The sequence below is a fragment of the Bos javanicus genome, chromosome 24 (genome assembly GCF_032452875.1).
Source record: "Bos javanicus breed banteng chromosome 24, ARS-OSU_banteng_1.0, whole genome shotgun sequence".
NCBI classification, from domain to species: domain Eukaryota; kingdom Metazoa; phylum Chordata; class Mammalia; order Artiodactyla; family Bovidae; genus Bos; species Bos javanicus.
In genome coordinates this window covers 12,485,021-12,507,649 of record NC_083891.1, presented here as the reverse complement: position 1 = coordinate 12,507,649, position 22,629 = coordinate 12,485,021, and positions in this window count along the sequence as shown.

Below are 22,629 nucleotides of genomic sequence, written 5' to 3'. Positions count from 1 at the left end.
ATTAATGTTTCAATTTTTAGATGTTAGGGATAATATAAATAATGATTCTGCAAATGAGAAAACTGAGACTTGAAAGGGTTTTCCCAAGATGCACACTTAAATTTACAAACTTCTATAAGATTCATTAAAGAAAAACAAAATCAGATTTGAAGGGGCACGTTTAACTTTACTTGGAAAAGAATATTCATTCTAATTTTCAGTTTAAATAAAATACTGGTCTATTAAATATATGTGTTAAACCATATGGATTGACACTTTGGGAGGTTTAATATTTTGCAGTATGTTATGGATGAATGTTAAAAAAAGTGAAAGTGTTAGTTGCTCAATCATGTCCAACTCTTTGCCACCCCGGGAACTGCAGCTCACCAGTCTCCTCTGTCCATGAAATTCTCCAGGCAAGACTCCTGGAGTGGGTTGCCATTCCCTTCTCCAGGGGATCTTCCCAACCCAGGGACTGAACTCAGGTCTCCCACATTACAGGCAGGTTCTTTACTGTCTGAGCCACCAGAGAAGCTCATGTTAGATATATTCAACACTAAGCTGTGAATATCAGAGTGTGATTATATCATAGTAGTTGAATAGTCACAAAGATAGGGTATCAGATACAGTTTATTTATTTAGTACCTGTTAATTCAGTCCGTGTCAAACATCTTTTAGATTTATCTTTCTTACTACTCTACATTTCAGTTCAGTTCAGTTCAGTTGCTCAGTCGTGTCCGACTCTGCCACCCCATGAATCACAGCACGCCAGGCCTCCCTGTCCATCACCAACTCCCAGAGTTTACTCAAACTCAGGTCCATCGAGTCAGTGATACCATCCAGCCATGAGATCCTCTGTTGTTCCCTTCTCCTGCCCCCAATCCCTTCCAGCTTTAATCAGTTACAAACTGTCAATTTGTGATTTTTCTGCAATGCCTTCTGTTCTTCATTCCTACTATATTTTCTCCTTAGATCAAGTTGGCAAACTTTTTTAGTCAATGACAGATAGTGAGTATTCCAGGTTTGAGGGGCTAAACAGTCTCTGTCATGACCATACAGCCTTACCACCGCAGCACTGAAGCAGACAAAAACAATATGTAAGTGAATATAGCCATCTTCAGTAAAACTTTATGAATAGTAAATGTGTGCAGATCTGTCTTAGAACATGTTACTACTGAATTTTATCTGGATTACTGCAATAACCCTAATCTAAATCTTTCATCCAATCCTCAATAATTCGAATCTGATCATGCCATCAGATCAGATCAGATCAGTCACTCAGTCGTGTCCGACTCTTTGCGACCCCATGAATAGCAGCACGCCAGGCCTCCCTGTCTATCACCAACTCCCGGAGTTCACTCAGACTCACGTCCATCGAGTCAGTGATGCCATCCAGCCATCTCATCCTCTGTCGTCCCCTTCTCCTCTTGCCCCCAATCCCTCCCAGCATCAAAGTCTTTTCCAATGAGTCAACTCTTCGCATGAGGTGGCCAAAGTACTGGAGTTTCAGCTTCAGCATCATTCCTTCCAAAGAAATTCCAGGGCTGATCTCCTTTAGAATGGACTGGTTGGATCTCCTTGCAGTCCAAGGGACTCTCAAGAGTCTTCTCCAACACCACAGCTCAAAAGCATCAATTCTTCGGCGCTCAGCCTTCTTCACAGTCCAACTCTCACATCCATACATGACCACAGGAAAAACCATAGCCTTGACTAGACGAACTTTAGTTGGCAAAGTAATGTCTCTGCTTTTGAATATGCTATCTAGGTTGGCCATAACTTTCCTTCCAAGGAGTAAGTGTCTTTTAATTTCATGGCTGCAGTCACCATCTGCAGTGATTTTGGAGCCCAGAAAAATAAAGTCTGACACTGTTTCCCCATCTATTCCCATGAAGTGATGGGACCGGATGCCATGATCTTCGTTTTCTGAATGTTGAGATCATGCCATAGCCTGCCTAAAACTCTGTTGCCTACTGGAAAAAGTCCAGCCTCTGTTGTATGTTGTATAAGACCGTCAAGATTTTGTTTCTATAAAACAGTCCTAACTCATCTCTCCTTGTACACAGAATTACATTATTCATTTTATGAAAACTGGACTGTGTGGAGTTCCAGAAATATGTTATGAAGGTACCTTCCAGGTCTTTGCACATATTGCTTTTTCTATCTGGGTTGTAATCCCCCATCAAAATCTCTAACTTTTCTAAATTTTACACATCTTTAGTCTTCATCTTAGATGTCACTTCCTTCAGGATGCTTTCCTTATTCTAAGACTGGAATAAGTGTGTCTCCCATGTATACACATTTTAAAAAAATCAGATTCATTGTCACATAATGTTGTAATAGTCCTTTCTCCCACACAATATAAATTATGAGGGCAGAGAACTGTTTATACATCACTGCATCCTTGGACCTGTCATTGCAGCACAGATTAGGAGTTAAAATAAATGTTTGTTAAATGGGCCTATGTATATGTTAATACTTTGAGAGGAGTACAAATATAATCTACCCAGAATAGCAAAAATAATAACTAATGGATAACACTTGAAAATTTGTGAATAACTTTCACATGTGACAACTCACTTCATTAAGCTTCCTGTTCACATTAAGTACGCTTTTCAAAAATCATCTCTATTTACTGCTGAAAAACAGAAAACAAAGGCAATGAAACTAAGAAACTTGTCCAAGATTAAAAACTAAATTAGCATCATGTTAGATTTTTTTTTTACACATAAGTCTTTCACTTTTTTTTTTTTAATTTTATTTTTTGGCTGTGTGGCATGAGGGATCTTACTTCCTGAACCAAGGATCAGACTGGTACCCCCTGCCTTGGAGATGCAGAAATCTTAAGCACTGAGCTGCCAGGGAAGTCCCTAAATCTTTTAATTGTTATATGGTAGGAAGTTACTATCAGTCATTTTTTTTTTTTTAATGTGAACCATTTTTCAGTCTTTATTGAATTCATTATAATATTGCTTCCATTTTATGCTTTGGCTTTTTGGTTTCTGGCAGCCAAAAAGTAAAACATAAAATGGAAGTAATATTGTGGGATCTTAGAATGTGGGATCGTAGCTCCCTGACCAGGGATCAAACTCACACTCCCTGCATTGGAAGGCCAAGTCTTAAGTCCCAAAGTTACTATCAGTCGTTACATCAGGATAAAACCTTTAGAAGAACGTGATTTAATAGTAATATTATTCAAGGTGGCACTGAATTTACTTCTCCACAGAATCCATGTCTAATGTGGACTTAAGCTACTATCTATCTCAACAGTGAGAAGGTAATCCCACCACAGGTGTCACAGTCTAACTCCCCTCCAGGCTGGGCCCAGAGTGCTCCAGTCAAGTTCACACTGTTTTGCCAGTTAACTACTGCAGAACCTGCTAGAAGAGGACAGCTCCTAGCTGGCCACGGTTCTAGTGAATAATTCATTAGGACTGCCACCAGCTGGGGAACATCCCTCTTCCACTGATTACTTGCTTTCATCCACCCATTTATCTTCATTAAAGACTTTGTTTCCTCTCAACAACTTATCTCCAATTTTCCCATTTAAATCTATTTTTTCCCCTGGCTTTGAGGTTTTAGGTACACTCTTTTCCTTCCCATATCAATGCTAACCACAAACTCCCTATGCAATGAAAGTTTAAATCCTAAACTCAGTCTCGCTCTTGAGACACAAACAAATGTCACAACGTTCAGTATTGACTTCATTAGCATAAGGTATAGACTAATAGAAAATTAGCCCTCTGATCAATTATTGTGACCCTTAAATAGACTTTTTCTGACTGAAGATAATAACTATTAGTCTTCCCCTGCCAAGGACAAGTTTCAATTTACATAGCTCAACTTCTAAACAAGTCAATTAAAAGCATTTCGGCAAGTGAATGTTAGATTTTTCACATTCTAAAATTATTTAAAAAATACACACTCAATAGGCGATGTGAATTTTATTTTCCTTTCCTCTGTATTTCAGTGATATTGAATGGAAAATAATAAAGGTTACTTGGTTTTTAGTGGTTAATTCTAAAAATATGTTCCTGGTTATTATGATTCTGGCACCCTGATCTTTTTGTTAAGCACTGAATTCTAATCTCAGGATTTTGCTAATAATACAATTAGTGGAAAAATTGCCACCTGGTAATTTCTGAGCTCATTCTTTACAATCATTTTCTGATAATGGGTACCATGTTGCCAGTATCCAATCTCCTATGAGTTTTGAAAAAAAAATCATTGTAAGTTAATTAAGTTTCTTGACTAATTTCCTTAATAGCTCAGGGCATTTGTCATTCAGACCTATTGCTTAATATATGTCATGTTTCCCAAGCATTTTCTCACTTATTCTTTATAAATAGCATTTTTTACAAAGACTTCATTAGTTCCTAATTGTTGAAATTTATCTTCTTCATTACACCTGCTAACGACCGATTTTACACTGAGTTAATTTTCCCTGGTATTTTACAGTTATTATTGTACCTTATATCCTTTGTTTATTACAGGATTTAAATTATTCCAGTATATTTTACCTTTGGTTTTGAAAACAGCTAAAAAGTCCTTTGTGCATAATCCATAATGACTAAAACTGAACAGTTTGAGAATAAAGATTTTTTTCTTCATTAGAAGTTATGTAGTAACATTACATCTGCATCCTGCCAAGGAAAGCATTAAACAGGTTTGGCTACTGAAGCTTATAACTCATTCAGCTTTTGTTTTAGACATATTTTACTATCAATCCAACAAGGTGATCTACCCCAGCATCTACACTAGAAGTCTGCCTTACTAAACTTTGGTCCTAAGTATTTACATTTTGGGCTTCCTTGGTGGCTCACTGGTAAAGAATCCTCCTGTCAATGTAAGAGACTCTGGTTTGATCCCTGGGTGAAGATGATCCCCTGGAGAAGGGAATGGCAACCCAGTCCAGTGTTCTTTCCTGGGAAATCCCATGGATAGAGGAGCCTGGCAGGCTACAGTCCATAGGGTGGCAAAAGAGTCCGATATGACTTAGTGACTAAACAACAATTACATTTTAATTCTTTAAAGGTTACTTAGGCCATTTTTGGTTTGGGTGTACAATTTTTAGTCTTTCATATTTTAGTGTTTTCATCTGTAATTTTTGTCTCTATTTCAAAATTTGCATCCAAAATGCATTTGAATATGAAAAAAATTAAATATTTTGAATTTAATAGCTATCTGCCATACTGACGGAGAAGGCAATGGCACCCCACTCCCGTACTCTTGCCTGGAAAATCCCATGGACAGAGGAGCCTGGTAGGCTGCAGTCCATGGGGTTGCTGAGCATCGGACACGATTGAGCGACTTCACTTTCACTTTTCACTTTCACGCATTGGAGAAGGAAATGGCAACCCACTCCAGTGTTCTTGCCTGGAGAATCCCAGGGATGGGGGAGCCTGGTGGGCTGCCGTCTATGGGGTCGCATAGAGTCGGACACAACTGAAGCGACTTAGCAGCAGCAGCCATACTGAACTTTTAATTTCTCTCCTTTTGTTTGTGCACTGTCAGGGTCACGGTCTGAAAGCCTAAGTGGGACTTTAACATTTACAGTAAGAGTTTGCAGAACCCCTGTAGGTCCAGGAGTAATTGATAGGGTTTTATATTAATATGTGCTAAAAATGACATCCAAGGTCAAAAACAGAAAACTAACACATGACTATATAACACAGAGAGTCCATTTCCTTTGTTAATTTCTACCTCAATGGCACCCCACTCCAGTACTCTTGCCTGGAAAATCCCATGGACGGAGGAGCCTGGTAGGCTGCAGTCCATGGGGTCGCTAAGAGTCAGACATGACTAAGCGACTTCACTTTTACTTTTCACTTTCCTGCATTGGAGAAGGAAATGGCAACCCACTCCAGTGTTCTTGCCTGGAGAATCCCAGGGACGGAGGAGCCTGGTGGGCTGCCATGTATAGGGTCACACAGAGTCGGACACGACTGAAGTGACTTAGCAGCAGCAGCAGCAGCATCAACCAAGAATTAGGAGTTTGGGGCCACTCTCCATCCTGCTCATCTTCCAACTTCCAGTTTCAAGCCTAGGCTGATGGCTCCGCAGGCTTCCCTGGTGGCTCAGCTGGTAAAGAATCTGGCTGCAATGCAGGAGACCCCGGCTCCATTCCAGGGTCGGGAAGTTCTCCTGGAGGAGGGCGTGGCAACCTATGCCAGTATTTTTGCCTGGAGGACCCCCATGGACAGAGGAGCCTGGTGGGCTACAGTCCATGGGGTCACAAAGAGTTGGACACGACTGAGCGACTAAGCACAGATGGCTCTGCCTCGAGGACAAGACTTCATTCCCCTCAGGGTCCCAGATTCATTCCCCCTTTGGCTGCAGGTTAAAGGTAGGTCTCACCCAGAGCTTTTGCTAGAACTTCGGGCCCATCTGGATCTTAATTCACACCAGCGATTTCCATACAAGCCTGTCCCTTCTGCCCACCCTGCCTCCTTCTCACCCCTCTCTCCCCACTGCCTACCAGCTCCCACGTCCTTTTTCCTCTTGTTCTCCTTCCCACAGCCCCGCTGCCAGGAGCGGGGTCCAGCCTCTCCATCTGGAGGAGCAGATTCCGCTTCCCTCACAGCTACTCTCAGAATTGACAGTTTCACTGAAAACAAACAAGAAAGCCCACACTCAAAACACAAACAAATACAACACTCACTCCCTTCCTTCACCGAGCACAAGGCGAAATGCAAGAGCCATGGTCTCATCTTCCAATCTTGCATGTTGGATTGTCTTATATTCTTCTTCTTTCCAGAGGGTGGACATCAACTGGCCACAGGGGAGCACTGAGATGCCCTCACCACCTCCACAGCTGCTCAAGATGCAACATTTGGATGTCAAGCAAGCATGGGCATGCTTAGTCACTTCAGTCGTGTCCAACTGTCTGCAACCCTATGACTGTAGCCTACCAGGCTGCTCTGTCCATGGGGATTCTGCTAAGAATATTGGAGTGGGTTGCCATGCCCTCCTCTAGGGGATCTCCTGACCCAGGGATCAAACCCACATCTCTTATATCTCTTGCACTGGCAGGTGAGTTCTTTACCACTAGTGCCACCTGGGAATCCCATAATGTAAATAGACCCCTTCCTCTTCTACCATATCGCCTCCGACTCCCTCCCCTTCAAATCCAGGTTCTTTAGTTTGGCAGAGTCCAAAAGACATTTAATCATGGAGTCCTGAAGGCACATGGACACTCAGTATGAGGTCATCTCAACTGAGGAGGTCTGTCTCCCTGGGGTGGCACTTGTCTATCCACTCTGGCCATTCTGTCACTGGGTGGAGAGCTGGCCAGGTCTCCTCACAGAGCTCCCCGCAAAGTCTCCATCTCCTTCCTTAATCTCCTGTGTCCATGTCCAGCCCCCCGAGGTGTTTCTTTTCATCCTCCTCATCCTTTTGAGTGCATTGTGGTCCTTCAGGATGGTCTGACTGTCGCTGATAGCTAGTTATTGCCTGGCTTTCAGGTCTCGATTCTCAAATGGCTTCCAAGCCGTGGAGTGAGAAATCCTGGATGAAATGTTACAATCATTTGTGTCATATCAGAAGCATTTCAGCTGGGATCTCAAAAGTCCTTGGTGCACAGGAGGTGGCTCTCACTGCCCTCATTCTAAGGCATTATTCTCATCAAAGCTGACTGCTAGTAGGACTTGGTCTTTTGAGTCTAAGTACTTCTCACATAGAATCAGGACAATTCATGGTGAGGCCAATCCTTCCTTGACAGTGGGGAGGGGCTGTGGAACTTTGAAAACCTGTTTGATGGTAAGTAGCAGGCCTAGACTGGCATACAGGGATATTTGGGGGCATTGCTATTAATATCTTAGAGTGGTTGGCAGGTGTGTTATTTCCTGAGATACCACTGGGTGGAAAGTGGGTTAGGGACTCAGGCACAGACTGGATGTTAACATTGTTCTAAAATAGAGAAGCACTATTGTGATGAAGCATGAAGCAGCACACAATGGAGGAATCTAGTTTCAGATGGAAACTTGCTGCTGCTGCTGCTAAGTCGCTTCAGTCATGTCTGACTCTGTGCGACCCCATTGACGGCAGCCCACCAGGCTCCACCATCCCTGGGATTCTCCAGGCAAGGACACTGGAGTGGGTTGCCATTTCCTTCTCCAATGCATGAAAGTGAAAAGTGAAAGTGAAGTTGCTCAGTCGTGTCCGACTCAGTGACCCTATGGACTGCAGCCTACCAGGCTCTTCTGTCCATGGGATTTTCTAGGCAAGAGTACTGGAGTGGGGTGCTATTGCCTTCTCCCAGATGGAAACTAGTCTTTGATACATTAGAGAGTTGACTCCTCATAGAAAATATACTCCAGGACTTCCCTCGTGGTCCAGTGGCTCAGACACTGTGCTCCCAATGCAGGAGACCCAGGTTCGATCACTGGTTAGGGAACTAGATGCTGCATGCTGCAACTGAGACCCCATATAGCCAAATAAATAAATATATTTAAAATATATATCCTGCTCTGGGTGTCAACAAGAAAAATTTAAATCACTCCTAAATTATGTGCTCTTGGAAAAGTATACATGTCAGACTTATATGAGGATGTGTGGTAGTTTACTGGGGGCTACTGCCCAGCACCTCTGAGTGCACCTCTGAGCCTTCCTTCCCCCAGATCTTACCCCACCAGGTGGCTGGAGAATGCTAGTTTTGTCAGTAATCACAGAAATCAGAACTGATCTCTTGAGGTCAATAAAGGCTTGCTTTCTCCCTCCTCTCAACCTCATATTGTTATCTCTGGACACAATACGTTGCTCATGAACAAACTGCATATAACCCAGTTACCATGGTAGTTTGGGCATTACTCAAGGAGTGGCTCTGTATCTAAACTGAGATTCTAGAATGCTTTGGCATGCAGTGCCAGTATTTGGACATCGCACTGCAAAAGAAAGACCAGTGTCTCCCACTGGGGTCTAGAGAAACTGTTTCTATGCTGGAAACTGTAGTCTCTGAACCTCCTAAAACTACCAGCCACACATACCAGTTGGAGAAGGAAATGCCAACCCATTCCAGCATTCTTGCCTGGAAAATCCCATGGATAGAGGAGTCTGGCGGGCTACAGTCCATAGGGTTGCAGAGTCAGACACGACTGAGTGACTGAGCACACAAACAGATATCACCAGTGGCTATTATTAAAGAGCACTTCACCTTCTGGCATTGAAAACACTTTTAATTCTCTTTCCTTGGAGGAACACCACTCAAACTGACCTTTTGGGCCTGAAGGAACCCAGGTAGGGTGCTCATAGTCTAGGAGAAAAAGGAAAACATTGTTACAAAGTGAGAATTGGAGTTCAGAAAAAAATTCATCTGGGTCGTAAACGGGTGGGTACTTTATGATACTGTTCAAGACATATCAGTAACTAAATCACTAAAATAATTTTATCCCTGACAATTTTCTTCTCATGTGGTACTAGCCAAAGAAACCAAATTATGTTATGAAACCCAAAACCAAATTATGTTATGAAATAACCCATGAGGTTTTTATTTCAATATTTTGTGCTAGCAAATTCATGCAGCTTCACATTGAATCTGCCGTACCAAAATCTTTATTAATGTAGATTATCAGATGAAACTGTACCAGTTGCTTTTCGTTTTACTAATAACAGAATTCAGAAACTGGCAAGAAGGATAATTTATGGTGTCAGTCATTGCTAGATCTAGCTCTCAAAACGATTTCATCAGAGTTCGGTTTTTATTCATTTCTGGGCTCTGCCTTCTACTGGGTAGCCTTTGCTCTCTAATTTCATGCGGTGGCCTCTAGTATTTTTAGGCTCATGTATTTCCAGATTAAAGTCAGCAGATGCAAGAATGTAATTCTTTTCCGTTAGTAAGAAAAAGCCTTATGCAACCGATGGACCAGGGCTGGATCACACAGCCATGCTATGTTCATCAGTGTGTATGGGTGAGTTCTCTGCTCTGACGGGTCAGACATGAGTCATTCACCCACCAGGGCATGGGAGATGGATTGGAAATAAAAGATGGATTGGAAATGGGGGAGATGTGTTTTCCCTAAATAAAGTTCTGAGTACAGAAGTGATGATTTCCATCCTTCACTCTGCTGTTTAGACTGGGCACCTTGGACAAAGGGATAAAGAGGAGCGAGAGCTACTAGGAAACAGAATTCAGCCCCTTTCACCCCTCCTTCCCTGTCGATATCACACCTTTGTCACTCAGACATGATTAGACAGAAGCTTACAGTTTTCATTTTCTATTTTCTGTTGCACGTCAGTGTGATAGAGGAAATCCAAGAAAAATCATGTACCCAAATAAAACTAACTGTGGCAGGGGAGAGTAAGAAGGTGAAGTTAAAATCCAGTAACTGGGGCTGCCGCCTTGGAGGCAAGAGGCTGGCAGGATGGTCCCAGCCCTGTTTGCTCTGCCCCAGGCAGGGCGTGAGGAAGGCTTTTGAAAACTCCTCTTCACACTCAGCGCATCTGTTTGCCTGAGGGCCCCACGTCCTGGGGAAGCCACCTTGACAGGCTCTTTTCATCCTGCTCACGAATGGGGAGCGTGGCTGCAGGGCCAGGGAAGGCAGATGAGCTTGTTGCCTCCAGATGCGCCCTGTCCTTTTGACTCTCATCCCCTGTGAGGCAGCCTTGATGGCAGCATTTTATTTGACTGTTCGATGCGTTCCTGAGCAGGCAGCTGTCACATGTAGGGGAGTGGTGGGAGCAGATAGACCCCCTGGAAAGGAAGATTCATTTTTCATGTGACTATCTTTAGTGATTAATTGGGAAGGGAGCCCTGTGTCTTCTCTCTCCTGCTTCCTGTATTCAGGCTGGAGGATGAGCTGGGGGCCTGGGGCTCCTCTGCCTGCTGATTTCTGGCCTGACCTGTGTAAGACCATGAAGACCCGCCCAGGCTGCAGACTCTGACTATAGGGAAGAACTCAGACCTAGGATAGATGGTCAGTGTTGACTTGCTCTATCACCTGGGTCCTCCCCGGTTTTATTATATCAAATTATAATATATATATTTCATGTATATATTTAAGATTTGACTATTTGCCAAAATGCCTACTGTCTCCAAAATTTTATGTGTCCTTTAGCTGCATCTCCTACATAGCACTAATGGTAAAGAACCTGCCTGCCAATGCAGGAGACCTAAGAGGTGCGGGTTCAATCCCTGGGTAGAAAGATCCCCTGGAGAAGGGAATGGGAACTGACTGCAGTGTTCTTGCCTGGAGAATCCCATGGACAGAAGAACCTGGCAGGCTACAGTCCATGGAGTCAGACACGACTGGAGCAACTTAGCACAGTGTTCACTGTGTCATGTCCTGGGCATTGTACTCAATATCCATGAGCCCACTTTATCTTCACTTCAACCTTTCCAAGTGTATGTCATTGCCATCTCCTCACAGATTAAGATACTGTCTCCCAGAGAAGTGACAGGAGGTGTTCTAGGTTACTTAGCACGAAGAGGCAGAACCAGGAAACAGAGCCAAGATCCCTTTGATTCCAAAGTCCATGGCGCCTTCCTAGAGGAAGACAATATCTCAGCCAGTGATGCATGAGTTCATAACATTTTAAAATTCATGCATTAATTTATGACAATCCTTAATCAAATCTATCTAAAGTCAAATAAGCCAGGGACAATTGGCTCCCTTAACTTATTAATTCTTATTAGTGATACTGAGCAAGACCCTGTGGGGCTCAGGTCACAAAAGCCTTTCTGTGTCTCCAATTTCTTGATGATAGGAAGCAGGCTTCATTCAACCTCCAGGACCTTCCCTGAGTTCCTGGAGCGGATTTAAACAGTTGCTAATTAGGGAAGGGAGGGGATGCAGAGACCTTCTGGAGAAACAACAGCACAGCTTTGTGGCAGGTCCTGGTTCCCCCTCGAGGGATGATCATAATAATACCATTGAGCTGTTTTGCAGATGGTGAAGCCTCCACTAGGTGCGAGAAGTTACCTGTATACTGCCCACAAGCATACAGACCCCAGGCGGGTTGAAACCAGAAGGCTGATGATGCTGACTCCCAATTACCTCATCACCAACCGATCAGAACAGTGTCCTGATCACACCCTGCCCTCTTGTTAGTATAAAACTTCTAACTACACCTTCAGATTGGGACACACAATTTTGAGGCATTAGCTCACTGAGACTCCCTTTGCCTGGCAAAGCAATAAAGCTCTTCTTTTTCTGTGAAAGTGAAAATGTTAGTTGCTCAGTCGTGTCCTCTTTGCGACCCCCATGGACTGTAGCCTCCCAGACTCTTCCATCCATGGAATTCTCCAGGCAAGTATACTGGAGTGGGTTGCCATCACTTCTCCAGGGAATCTTCCCAACCAAGGGATCAAACCTAGGTCTCCCTCACTGCAGGCAAATTCTTCACAGTCTAAGCCACCAGGGAAGCCTTTTCTACATCACCCAAAACTTTGTTTCTGACACTTAATTTAGTGTAGGGTACAGAGGTTGGATTTGGCTTAATTAGCTTATCTTAAAGAGGAGAATGAAGATACTATTTGCACTGTAGTAGGAGAAGTTAAATTAGTTGAAGTTAGAAGTGTGTGGACACAAGCTGACACACTGTTGGCATAAAACAACTTACAGTTCTTTTCTCTCTTGATTAAACAAGGATCAGACTCGAAGAGAGATGCCATCACTTTGATATTGCTGTGCTGAGCAATCTCAATTGGGTTTCTAATAATCTTTTATTAGGGTTTGTGAATGAAAAGACGAAGCCAAGGAACAAGTTCAGTCTGAAATCGAATATGGCCTAGACATGGCTCTCGAATCAATGGCAAAGAAACTTCTGAGAGATTATATTTATTCACTGAAAGCCCTAAGGGCATGACTAGAATGTGTGGGAGGAAACCAGAGATGTCAGCTTCATAAAAGAAACAACTTTCTAACAATTTAAGCTGCTCAAAGGATGAACAAAGGGCTTCAGAAGGCAGTGTGTCTTCTGACATCCTCTGTCTTCAGATGGCACCAACCGAGGGAGGTCCTTTGTTAGGTGGGGCCGCACCTGAAGACCTTTAAGAACTCTCTCAGTGCGGACTCTGTGCCTCAGAGATGCTGTGAATCTGCTAAGATCTAATGGCTGTTGTGGAGGAGCCAAAAACTTTTGGCTGTATTTTTAATTTTTATACTCATTTATTTAGGGTTTTTTGTTTTGTGTGTGAGTGCTTCTGTATACTAAGCCCTGGTCTAAGCATCAGGGATATAGGATAAGTAAGATTTCCTGCCTTTGATGAGTTAAAATCTAGAAAGAGAGAGACATGTGGAAAACAGAAAATGTAATAAGGCTTGACTAATGTTACATTAGAAGACACTGTAAGGTATAACAAAATGTGAAAGTGGAGGTAATCAGTGCTTTCTGTTTTGAGTTTAATAGCTTATTTTCTTTGTTAGTTTGGCCTGCTCTCTGATTTGGAACATTCTGATTCAGTCACTAGCTTTTTCTGTATCAGTTCTCCATATCTGCTCTGTAAATTGCAATCAAAGGGAAAAGACACTCCTCAGCACCACTTCAAATGAAAATTGACTTCTCACAGGTAAGTCTACCTGGAGATACAACTTGAGATTCAGCAGTGCAGGTTGTGGTTGAAATAAGAAAGGGTGAGCTTAGCCTAAGACAGGCGGTAAATGGAGAAAAGAGGACTAGACAGCACTAAACTATAGTAGGGGGACTTCCTTGGTGGTCCAGTGCCTAAGAGTCCACCTGCCAGTGCAGGGGACACCAGTTCAATCCTTGGCTGGGCAGATGCCACTTGCCCTGCAGCAAGTAAGCCCGTGCACCACAAGTACCGAGCCCGCACACCTAGAGCTTGTGCTCTGCAACAAGAAAACCAACACAATGATAAGCCCATGCATTGCAACGAAGAGTAGCCCCTGCTTGCTTCAACTAGAGAAAGCCCGCATGCAGCAGTGAAGACCCAAGACAGCTCAAACAAACAAAAAAACTCAATAGCAGGAGCTCACTGGTCCACACATATTTTTGGTTTGTTTCACTTCCACCAACAGAATCAAAGCATCTACTGACTGTGGAATGACACAACTTTGAGGATGCAAACCACGATTCTGAAATTACTGCTTAAATTGATTTAACACATTAAGAAAAATCTAAAATGAGTTACTCTCAGACAAGGTGAGACAGTTGCTGTCACGACCTCCTTCTGACCATTGCTTAGAAGAGGCTTTCAGATATGCTCTACTTCACTCCATCATTTGGGGAAACACTTTCTCTTGCTTTCATATTCTGAGAACATCCAGAGAGAGGGACTTATTCTTGTTTGCCCAGCATCCATTACCCATGGACTGAGAACAAAACCTATAACTTAGTTATGGAAAGCTGCACAGGCTGCACAGATTTCCTTCTTACTTATGTGCCCCAGGATAAGTCCACACTGATGGTCTCATTGTCCCTTGTACATGTCAGTTGCACACACAAATTGAAGACTTGTACATGCTTTCTCTCCCACCTAGAATATTGTGGAAAAAAGATTGCCCGTCATATCAGTAAATAAAGGATCTAGACACCACATTAACAACCTCCCAGATGGTAAGACCTGAAGGGACTCATCATGGAAATAAGAAATGCCTGCCATCTAGCAATCATCAGACTACAGACACCCCCAATGGTGCAGCTTAAGGGAACTCAGGATTTGAAAATACAGGATGCTGGCCTTAAGAGAGCTAAGGTGCGTATCAAAGGACTGATTTCAGTGAGACCAGAATCTTGAATCTTCCCACACACAGAAAAGCACTAAATTCTTTAATTTGAGATATCTAGTTTTCTTTTACTAACAATGATATTTTGTTTCGACCATCTTGTGTTGTTCATGGTTCACGTACTGCTGAAGCCTGGCTTGGAGAATTTTGAGCATCACTTTACTAGCGTGTGAGATGAGTGCAGTTGTGTGGTAGTTTGAGCACATTCTTTGGCATTACCTTTCTTTGGGACTGGAATGAAAACTGACCTTTTCCAGTCCTGTGGCCACTGCTGAGTTTCCCAAATTTGCTGGTATATTGAGTACAGCACTTTGACAGTATCATTTTTCAGGATTTGAAAGAGCTCAACTGGAATTCCATCACCTCCACTAGCTTTGTTCATAGTGATGCTTTCTAAGGCCCACTTGACTTCACATTCCAGTATATCTGGCTCTAGGTGAGTGATCACACCATCGTGATTATCTTGGTCATGAAGATCTTTTTTGTACAGTTTTTCTGTGTATTCTTGCCACTTCTTCTTAATATCTTCTGCTTCTTTTAGGTCCATACCATTTCTGTCCTTTATCGAGCCCATCTTTGCATGTTCAGGCTGGTTTTAGAAAACGCAGAGGAACCAGAGATCAAATTGCCAACATCCGCTGGATCATCGAAAAAACTAGAGAGTTCCAGAAAAACATCTATTTCTGCTTTATTGACTATGCTAAAGCCTTTGACTGGGTGGATCACAAAAAACTGTGGAAAATTCTGAAAGAGATGGGAATACCAGACCACCTGACCTACCTCTTGAGAAACCTATATGCAGGTCAGGAAGCAACAGCTAGAACTGGACATGGAACAACAGACTGGTTCCAAATAGGAAAAGGAGTGCGTCAAGGCTGTACATTGTCACCTGCTTATTTAACTTACATGCAGAGTACATCATGAGAAACACTGGACTGGAAGAAGCACAAGCTGGAATCAAGATTGCCGGGAGAAATATCAGTAACCTCAGATATGCAGATGACACCACCCTTATGGCAGAAAGTGAAGAGGAACTAAAAAGCCTCTTGATGAGAGTGAAAGTGGAGAGTGAAAAAGTTGGCTTAAAGCTCAACATTCAGAAAATGAAGATCATGGTATCTGGTCCCATCACTTCATGGGAAATAGATGGGGAACCAGTGGAAACAGTGTCAGACTTTATTTTTGGGGGCTCCAAAATCACTGCAGATGGTGACTGCAGCCATGAAATTAAAAGACACTTACTCCTTGGAAGGAAAGTTATGGCCAACCTAGATAGCATATTCAAAAGCAGAGACAATACATTGCCAACAAAGGTCTGTCTAGTCAAGGCTATGGTTTTTCCAATGGTCATGTATGGATGTGAGAGTTGGACTGTGAAGAAAGCTGAGAGCTGAAGAATTGATGCTTTTGAACTGTGGTGTTGGAGAAGACTCTTGAGAGTCCCTTGGACTGCAAGGAGATCCAACCAGTCCATTCTAAAGGAGATAAGCCCTGGGTGTTCTTTGGAAGGAACTATGCTAAAGCTGAAATTCCAGTACATTGGGCACCTCATGTGAAGAGTTGACTTATTGGAAAAGACCCTGATGCTGGGAGGGATTGGGGGCAGGAGGAGAAGGGGACAACAGAGGATGAGATGGCTGGATGGCATCACTGACTTGATGGACATGAATTTGAGTGAACTCCAGGAGATGGTGATGGACAGGGAGGCCTGGCGTGCTGCGATTCATGGGGTCACAAAGAGTCGGACACGACTGAGCAACTGAACTGAACTGAACTGGTCTTGTGTTGTTGCAAAAACTCCCATGTGTCTTGATTTCCCCTCTTCCTCTCCAGAGCAGTGTTCTCAGCATTTATCTGAGAAGATGTCTCCAGAGCTTGAAGTCATAAGAACAGCTGTTGATTACAAAGTAAGTGTCAACTTTCAGGTTGTATATTTTTTTTTGCAGTCAACAATACCTTTTAAACTACCCTCATTCTTCTAGGCACGTTTATTACTTGTTCTATCCTTTTTGCTTCCTTAAATCTTCCATGGCCATATTCCATTCATCACTCTGGTTTCTGCTCAAATATCATATAAATAGTTCTTGTCTGTAGCACACCAGACTTTACCTCCGGGAACTCTATATATCTTTTTTCCCAAGACTTACAAAGTTCTAGTAATTTGCCCAGAGTTATTCAGAATTTAGAAATAGGAACCTAGAGGTCCTGTATATATATTTAAGATCACATTTAGATAGTGATCCTATTTTATTTCTTTAATATAAGAAAGATCTACTTCCAGGTGTACTGAGTAAAAATGTTTAAATGTAGCTGCTTTTAGGGTCAACCACTCATTATTAGATATCATGGAGCTTCAGATTTCACACTGTTTTTCATATTCCAAAAAGCATGAGACATACACTAGATTACTAAAGTAAGAATAGAAAGAATAAGGCAATCGGGGCTGCATTTTCCAAAAGGCATGTCCAAACAAGATACAAGCATTGATTTTGTGGTCACCAAATTTTTACCAGCAAGCACAATTTTGTGTTAGAAAGTTTAAGAGAAGAATAGGAGGGAAAATAACTGACAAATATATTTCACTGATGATGGTCTAACTGCGGATAGGCAAATAGATATGAATTAACTACTTTTAAATGGTTATGGGACATGCTTTAAAAGGACTAATCTGGACAGAAATCAGAATCTGCTTTTCCAATCTTTTTTTTTTTTTTTGTAGCCATTAGAGATAAGAGAGAGTAAAAATAGTTTTAAGTTAATGGGTGGCTAGAAGGTAAGTAGGAGCAAATTCCCGTAATTTGGTTAGGTCATCCATCCCAGTTTCATGAGTGCAGTTGAAAAGTCCTAGCTGGTATTCCAACTGATTTTAAAAATATTTGCTGGGATTTCCCTTGTGGTCCAATGGTGAAGACTTCTCCTTCCAAGGCAGATGGTGTTGGTTCAATTCTTGGTTGGAGAGCTAAGATCCCACATGGCTTGTGGCTGAAAAAACCAAAGTATAAAACAGAAGCCATATTGTAACAAATTTAATAAATACTTTAAAAATGGCCCCAGTCAAAAAAGTCTTTAAAAAATATTTCCTCTGTTCGTTATTATATTATGAAAGTAATCAGTGTAAGATTCAGAAAAGACCAAGTAATCAAAGAAGAGTCAAATAAAAATCACCGCCAGAGGTCACCCTTGCAAACTTTTTTCCCTTGGTATAAACTCAAGGACTCCACTGCTCATGGGTTCCCAGCTCTAGCTGTAGGGTAAGATAGATACGCTGAAAATAGCAATCTTTCCCTTTCTTTCTATAGCATTTGATCCTTGATCAAAGTCAAGGGTCATTCAATATACCTTTGAAATTAGGCAAATATGGGTGCTGTCCATTGTGTAGATGGAAGGATGAGAAGCTAGGTCATGGGATATGCAAATACAAAACAGGTCAGTGAGTGGCAGAGTGATGAGAATCCAGGCTTTTCCCTTTCATGGGGCTGGAGGTATTTCCAAAGGCAGTTTCCTTTTTAAAAGTCTTTTGGGTTACATTTCAATGAGGAATATGTCAAAAAAGTAGCCATTGAGATAAAGGGTATTTTCTTTATCTATTGCAACCTAAAGGAAATAACTGTATCTTTAGAGTCATAGCTATATGTTTTATAAATATCTCTGATAGCCACATTCCCCTAATTGTTCAATATCCTTTCTGATGAAGCAGAGTCAGTTCACTTTGGGTTTTCAAACTCTTGCTTGTTACTGTGAAGACACCCTGTGGATTAGAAGGATATGCAACCTTTCAAAGTTGCCCTTAAAAAAATGTGTGAGTTTTATACAAGCAAAAGGAAAAAAAGGTGGCTTTGTTCCTTTTGAAACCGTTGGTCTCAGAGTTTTAGGCTTTGAAGTTTGTAGTGGTTTTGTTGAGGTAAGTGGTGGTCTCCTAACATTCTTTGGTTAACTTTACTGGATGCTCCATGATCAAAAGTGGGCATTTGTAACCTGTTTCAAACGGGAATTTGGCAGAATATCTGATAAATTGGTGTTCGAATCAACTGACCTCGATCCATGAGACTGTCATCACCACCCACAGCAGCTACAGCAAATAACAACCCCACAATGGCCACTCTACTACCACACTGTGGTAGGAGGTGACATAAAGGCCACAGGAGGATGCCGCTATGCCATTTCTAATGACCTCCATAGCATTATAGTCACTTTTTTATATCGACAAAGCACAAAGCAATGTTATCACACTAGGGTTTACTATAAATCCTTTTCTTAACTAAATCTGCAAACACACCATTATTGTTTATCAATAAATCTTGAATATTTAATAACCTAGAAGAAAAGAATCAAGCACTGGAGTTTTCATCTTAGGCTGTGCATATTTTCAAGTTGGTTCCCAAAAGCTTTTAAAAATTGTCTTGATGTTTGAGTATATTAAACTAGACTTATTTTCAAAAGTTCAAGTTTTGATTTTTTCTTGAAAGTCTCTTAAATAGCAAGAAAATTTTAGTTGAATTCAAGTTTACACTCTTTATAAATTTATTACTGTCTATGACATTGTGAATCTGAATAGTGAAGAAACTGAATGAATAAACAAATAAATAAATATAATTACAAAATAAGGAAAGAAGGAATTATTCTTTCTCCTCCCCAAAGACTGCAAGACCACTAAGAAATCAATGAATAAACATTTAATGAATACCTACTTGAAAAGATCACTTTAGAAGTTGTTGGAAAAAACAATAAATAATATAGAGTTACTGTCAGTAAGACAGCCATTTAAAGTAACCATACTTACATAGTAGCTCAGACAGTAAAGACTTTATCTACAATGCAGGAGACCTGGGTTCGATTTCTGGGTTGAGAAGATCCCCTGGAGAAGGGAAAGGCTACCCATTTCAGTATTCTTGCCTGGAGAATTCCATCAACAGAGGAGCCTGGCAGGCTACAGTCCATGGAGTAACAAAGAATCCGACATGACTTAGCGACAAACTTTCACTTTCACAAGTATTTAGACATAGTAACTTACATTTTCATTTGTAAACCATTTACTGAGTACCTAAAGGGTTTTGGACACTGAGAAGAGACTTTGAAGGGACTTTTATATGCCAGGCACTTGTCAAGCTTTCTTCATCTTGTGTTTTCCCCATTTTTAATTTCCAGGACAGAGAACTAGAGAAATTAAGTCTCTAATACAAATGTTGAGATCTATTCACAGAGCAGGAAACTAAATTATGATCTGTTTGGCTCAAAAAATGTTTCACTTTTTAATATGACTTCTGATACAAAGACATAGAAGACAATGCTGCTTTCCTTCAAAGATCACAGGTCATAAAGAGGATGCAGATACACAAAGAGTTATAAAATGATATAATAATTGGTGTGATGCAGGCATATCTATAATATAATATGCATGAGGGAGAAGGGAGTTCTTACATATCTCATGTGGTTCATTTGCAGAAAAGATGATGATGCCCAGTTCAAGTTGGAGGATGAGTAAGAGTTCACTATACAATCACGGATGAGGAAGGTGTGCAGTTCAAGGGAATAGGGACGGTAGAGTGTGATGACATGAAGGGACATGCACGTGGTTCAGTGAACCTTTGCACAGAGTGAATTTGTAGAATCAATAGGGAACTACACTAGAGGAAATGCTCTGAGAACATGAGGGATGATCAGAAACTGGCTAAGGAGTTTGCACTTTATTCTGTAAGCAATGCTCTACTCTGCTCAGATGCTCTTTTGTGTCTGACTCTTTGCTACACTATGGACTGTAGCCTGCTAGGCTCCTCTGTCTGTGGGCAAGAATACTGGAGTGATTTGCCACTTCCTCCTCCAGGGGATCTTCCTGACTCAGGGACTGAACCCGTGTCTCTTACGTCTCTGCACCAGCAGATGGATTCTTTACAGCTAGTGCCATCTGGGAAGCCTGCAAGTAATGGGGAGACATTAGAGTTTGTTTGGTCAAATGATCCACCTTAGAAGCTGTATAGAGAATGAATAAGAACAGGGAGAGGAGTTGAAATATTCTAGGTGAGAAATAATTAAGGACTTAACTAAAACAGTCACATGCAGCATAAATGGAACAAGCTGGAGGGATTGTCAGTGGGTTAAATCAAAAGAGACCTCCTGAAGGAAGCATGTGCCCCAGGGTGGTGGTTTGAGGGACTGAGTCATGGGCGGAACTACAGGGTTTGGGAACAGTGAAAATGGAGGAAGATTTAAAGGCAAGTGGGCATAAAGAGTTCAGTTCTAAACATGCTGAGTTTCAGGTACAGGTACATTATGGTACATATAGATTGATAAGTCTAGTAATGATCAGATATCCATGGGTGCTTGCAAAAGAGAAAAAGATTTGTGACCTTATAAACAATATAGGTAGTGCCTTAGTCACTGGCTTCAAAGTGAATAAAGACTAGGAAGAATAGATATAATTAGTGATCCTCAACTTTTAGAGGAGAGGTAAAGAAAGGATCATGGCATCTGGTCCCATCACTTCATGGCAAATAGATGGGGAAACAGTGGAAACAGTGTCAGACTTTATTTTGGGGGGCTCCAAAATCACTGCAGATGGTGACTGCAGCCATGAAATTAAAAGACACTTACTCCTTGGAAGGAAAGTTATGACCAACCTAGATAGCATATTAAAAAGCAGACATTACTTTGCCAACAAAGGTCTGTCTAGTCAAGGCTATGGCTTTTCTGGTGGTCATGTATGGATGTAAGAGTTGGACTATAAAGAAAGCTGGACACTGAAGAATTGATGCTTTTGAACTGGGTGTTGGAGACTCTTGAGAGTCCCTGGGACTGCAAGGAGATCCAATCAGTCCATCCTAAAGGAGATCAGTCCTGGGTATTCATTGGAAGGACTGATGCTGAGGCTAAAACTCCAATACTTTGGCCACCCCATACAAAGAGTTGACTCATGGGGCAGGAGGAGAAGGGGATGACAGAGGATGAGATGGCTGGATGGCATTACCTACTGGATAGACATGAGTTTGAGTAGACTCTGAGAGTTGGTGATGGACAGGGAGGCCTGGCGTGCTGAGATTCATGGGGTCGCAAAGAGTTGGAGATGACTGAGCGACTGAACTGAACTGAACTGAAAGAAAGGATGGCTAGGGTTTCCTTGGTAGCTCAGTGGTAAAGAACCCACCTGCCAATGCAGGAGATGCAGGTTCAATCCCTGGATCAGGAAGATCCCCTGGGGAAAGAAATGGCAACTCAGTCCAGTATTCTTGTCTGGGAAATCCCACTGACAGAGGATCTGGTGGGCTACAGTCCCTGGGGTTGCAAAAGAGTCGGACAAAACTTAGTGACTAAACAACAATAACAAAAGATGGAAAATAATAAAAGAGCAAAATGACGAGCAGCCAACCTGGGGGGAGGATGCTCAAAAGACTCCTTATCTAGCTATTCTTAACAGGCTTACATTCTGTTGCCGAGTAGATATGAGAAGATGAAAAAGACGTTATTTCTGCCCTCAAGGACGAGTGAGGGAGGAGTGGTGTCAAAAGGTCGAGGGCCACAGCATCCGATGCTGCAGGAAGGTAAAGTCGAAGATGCACTGGAAGTTTATTCGATTTGGCCATTACAGATTATTCTAGGGAATAAAGGTGAGCTCTCTATGGAGGGGAGGAGTGGCAAGCGTGCCAGTGGGCCCTGTATAAGATTAAGGTGGCCTTATCTAGGAGTTCCTTGGTGAGACCCAAATCTATTACCTGTGAGGGGTTCACCTGGATCTGCCTTGGCATTTCTCCCATGGGACTTGGGGGATGAGGGGAAGCAATGTAAACGTGAAACCCCAGCCTTCTGTGCTGTGAGTTATAAACTAAGTTCATCTGAACTCATTGCATCCTTCCTGGCCACACTTGTGGAGTGTGGTGGCCACCTGTTGCTAGTACTCAAGGCGTTGTTTGACCACTTGACAAAGTGAAGGAGGAGTAGGAGGAGGGGAAGTCCATTCTGGGGTGGGCTTGGAAATGGGAAG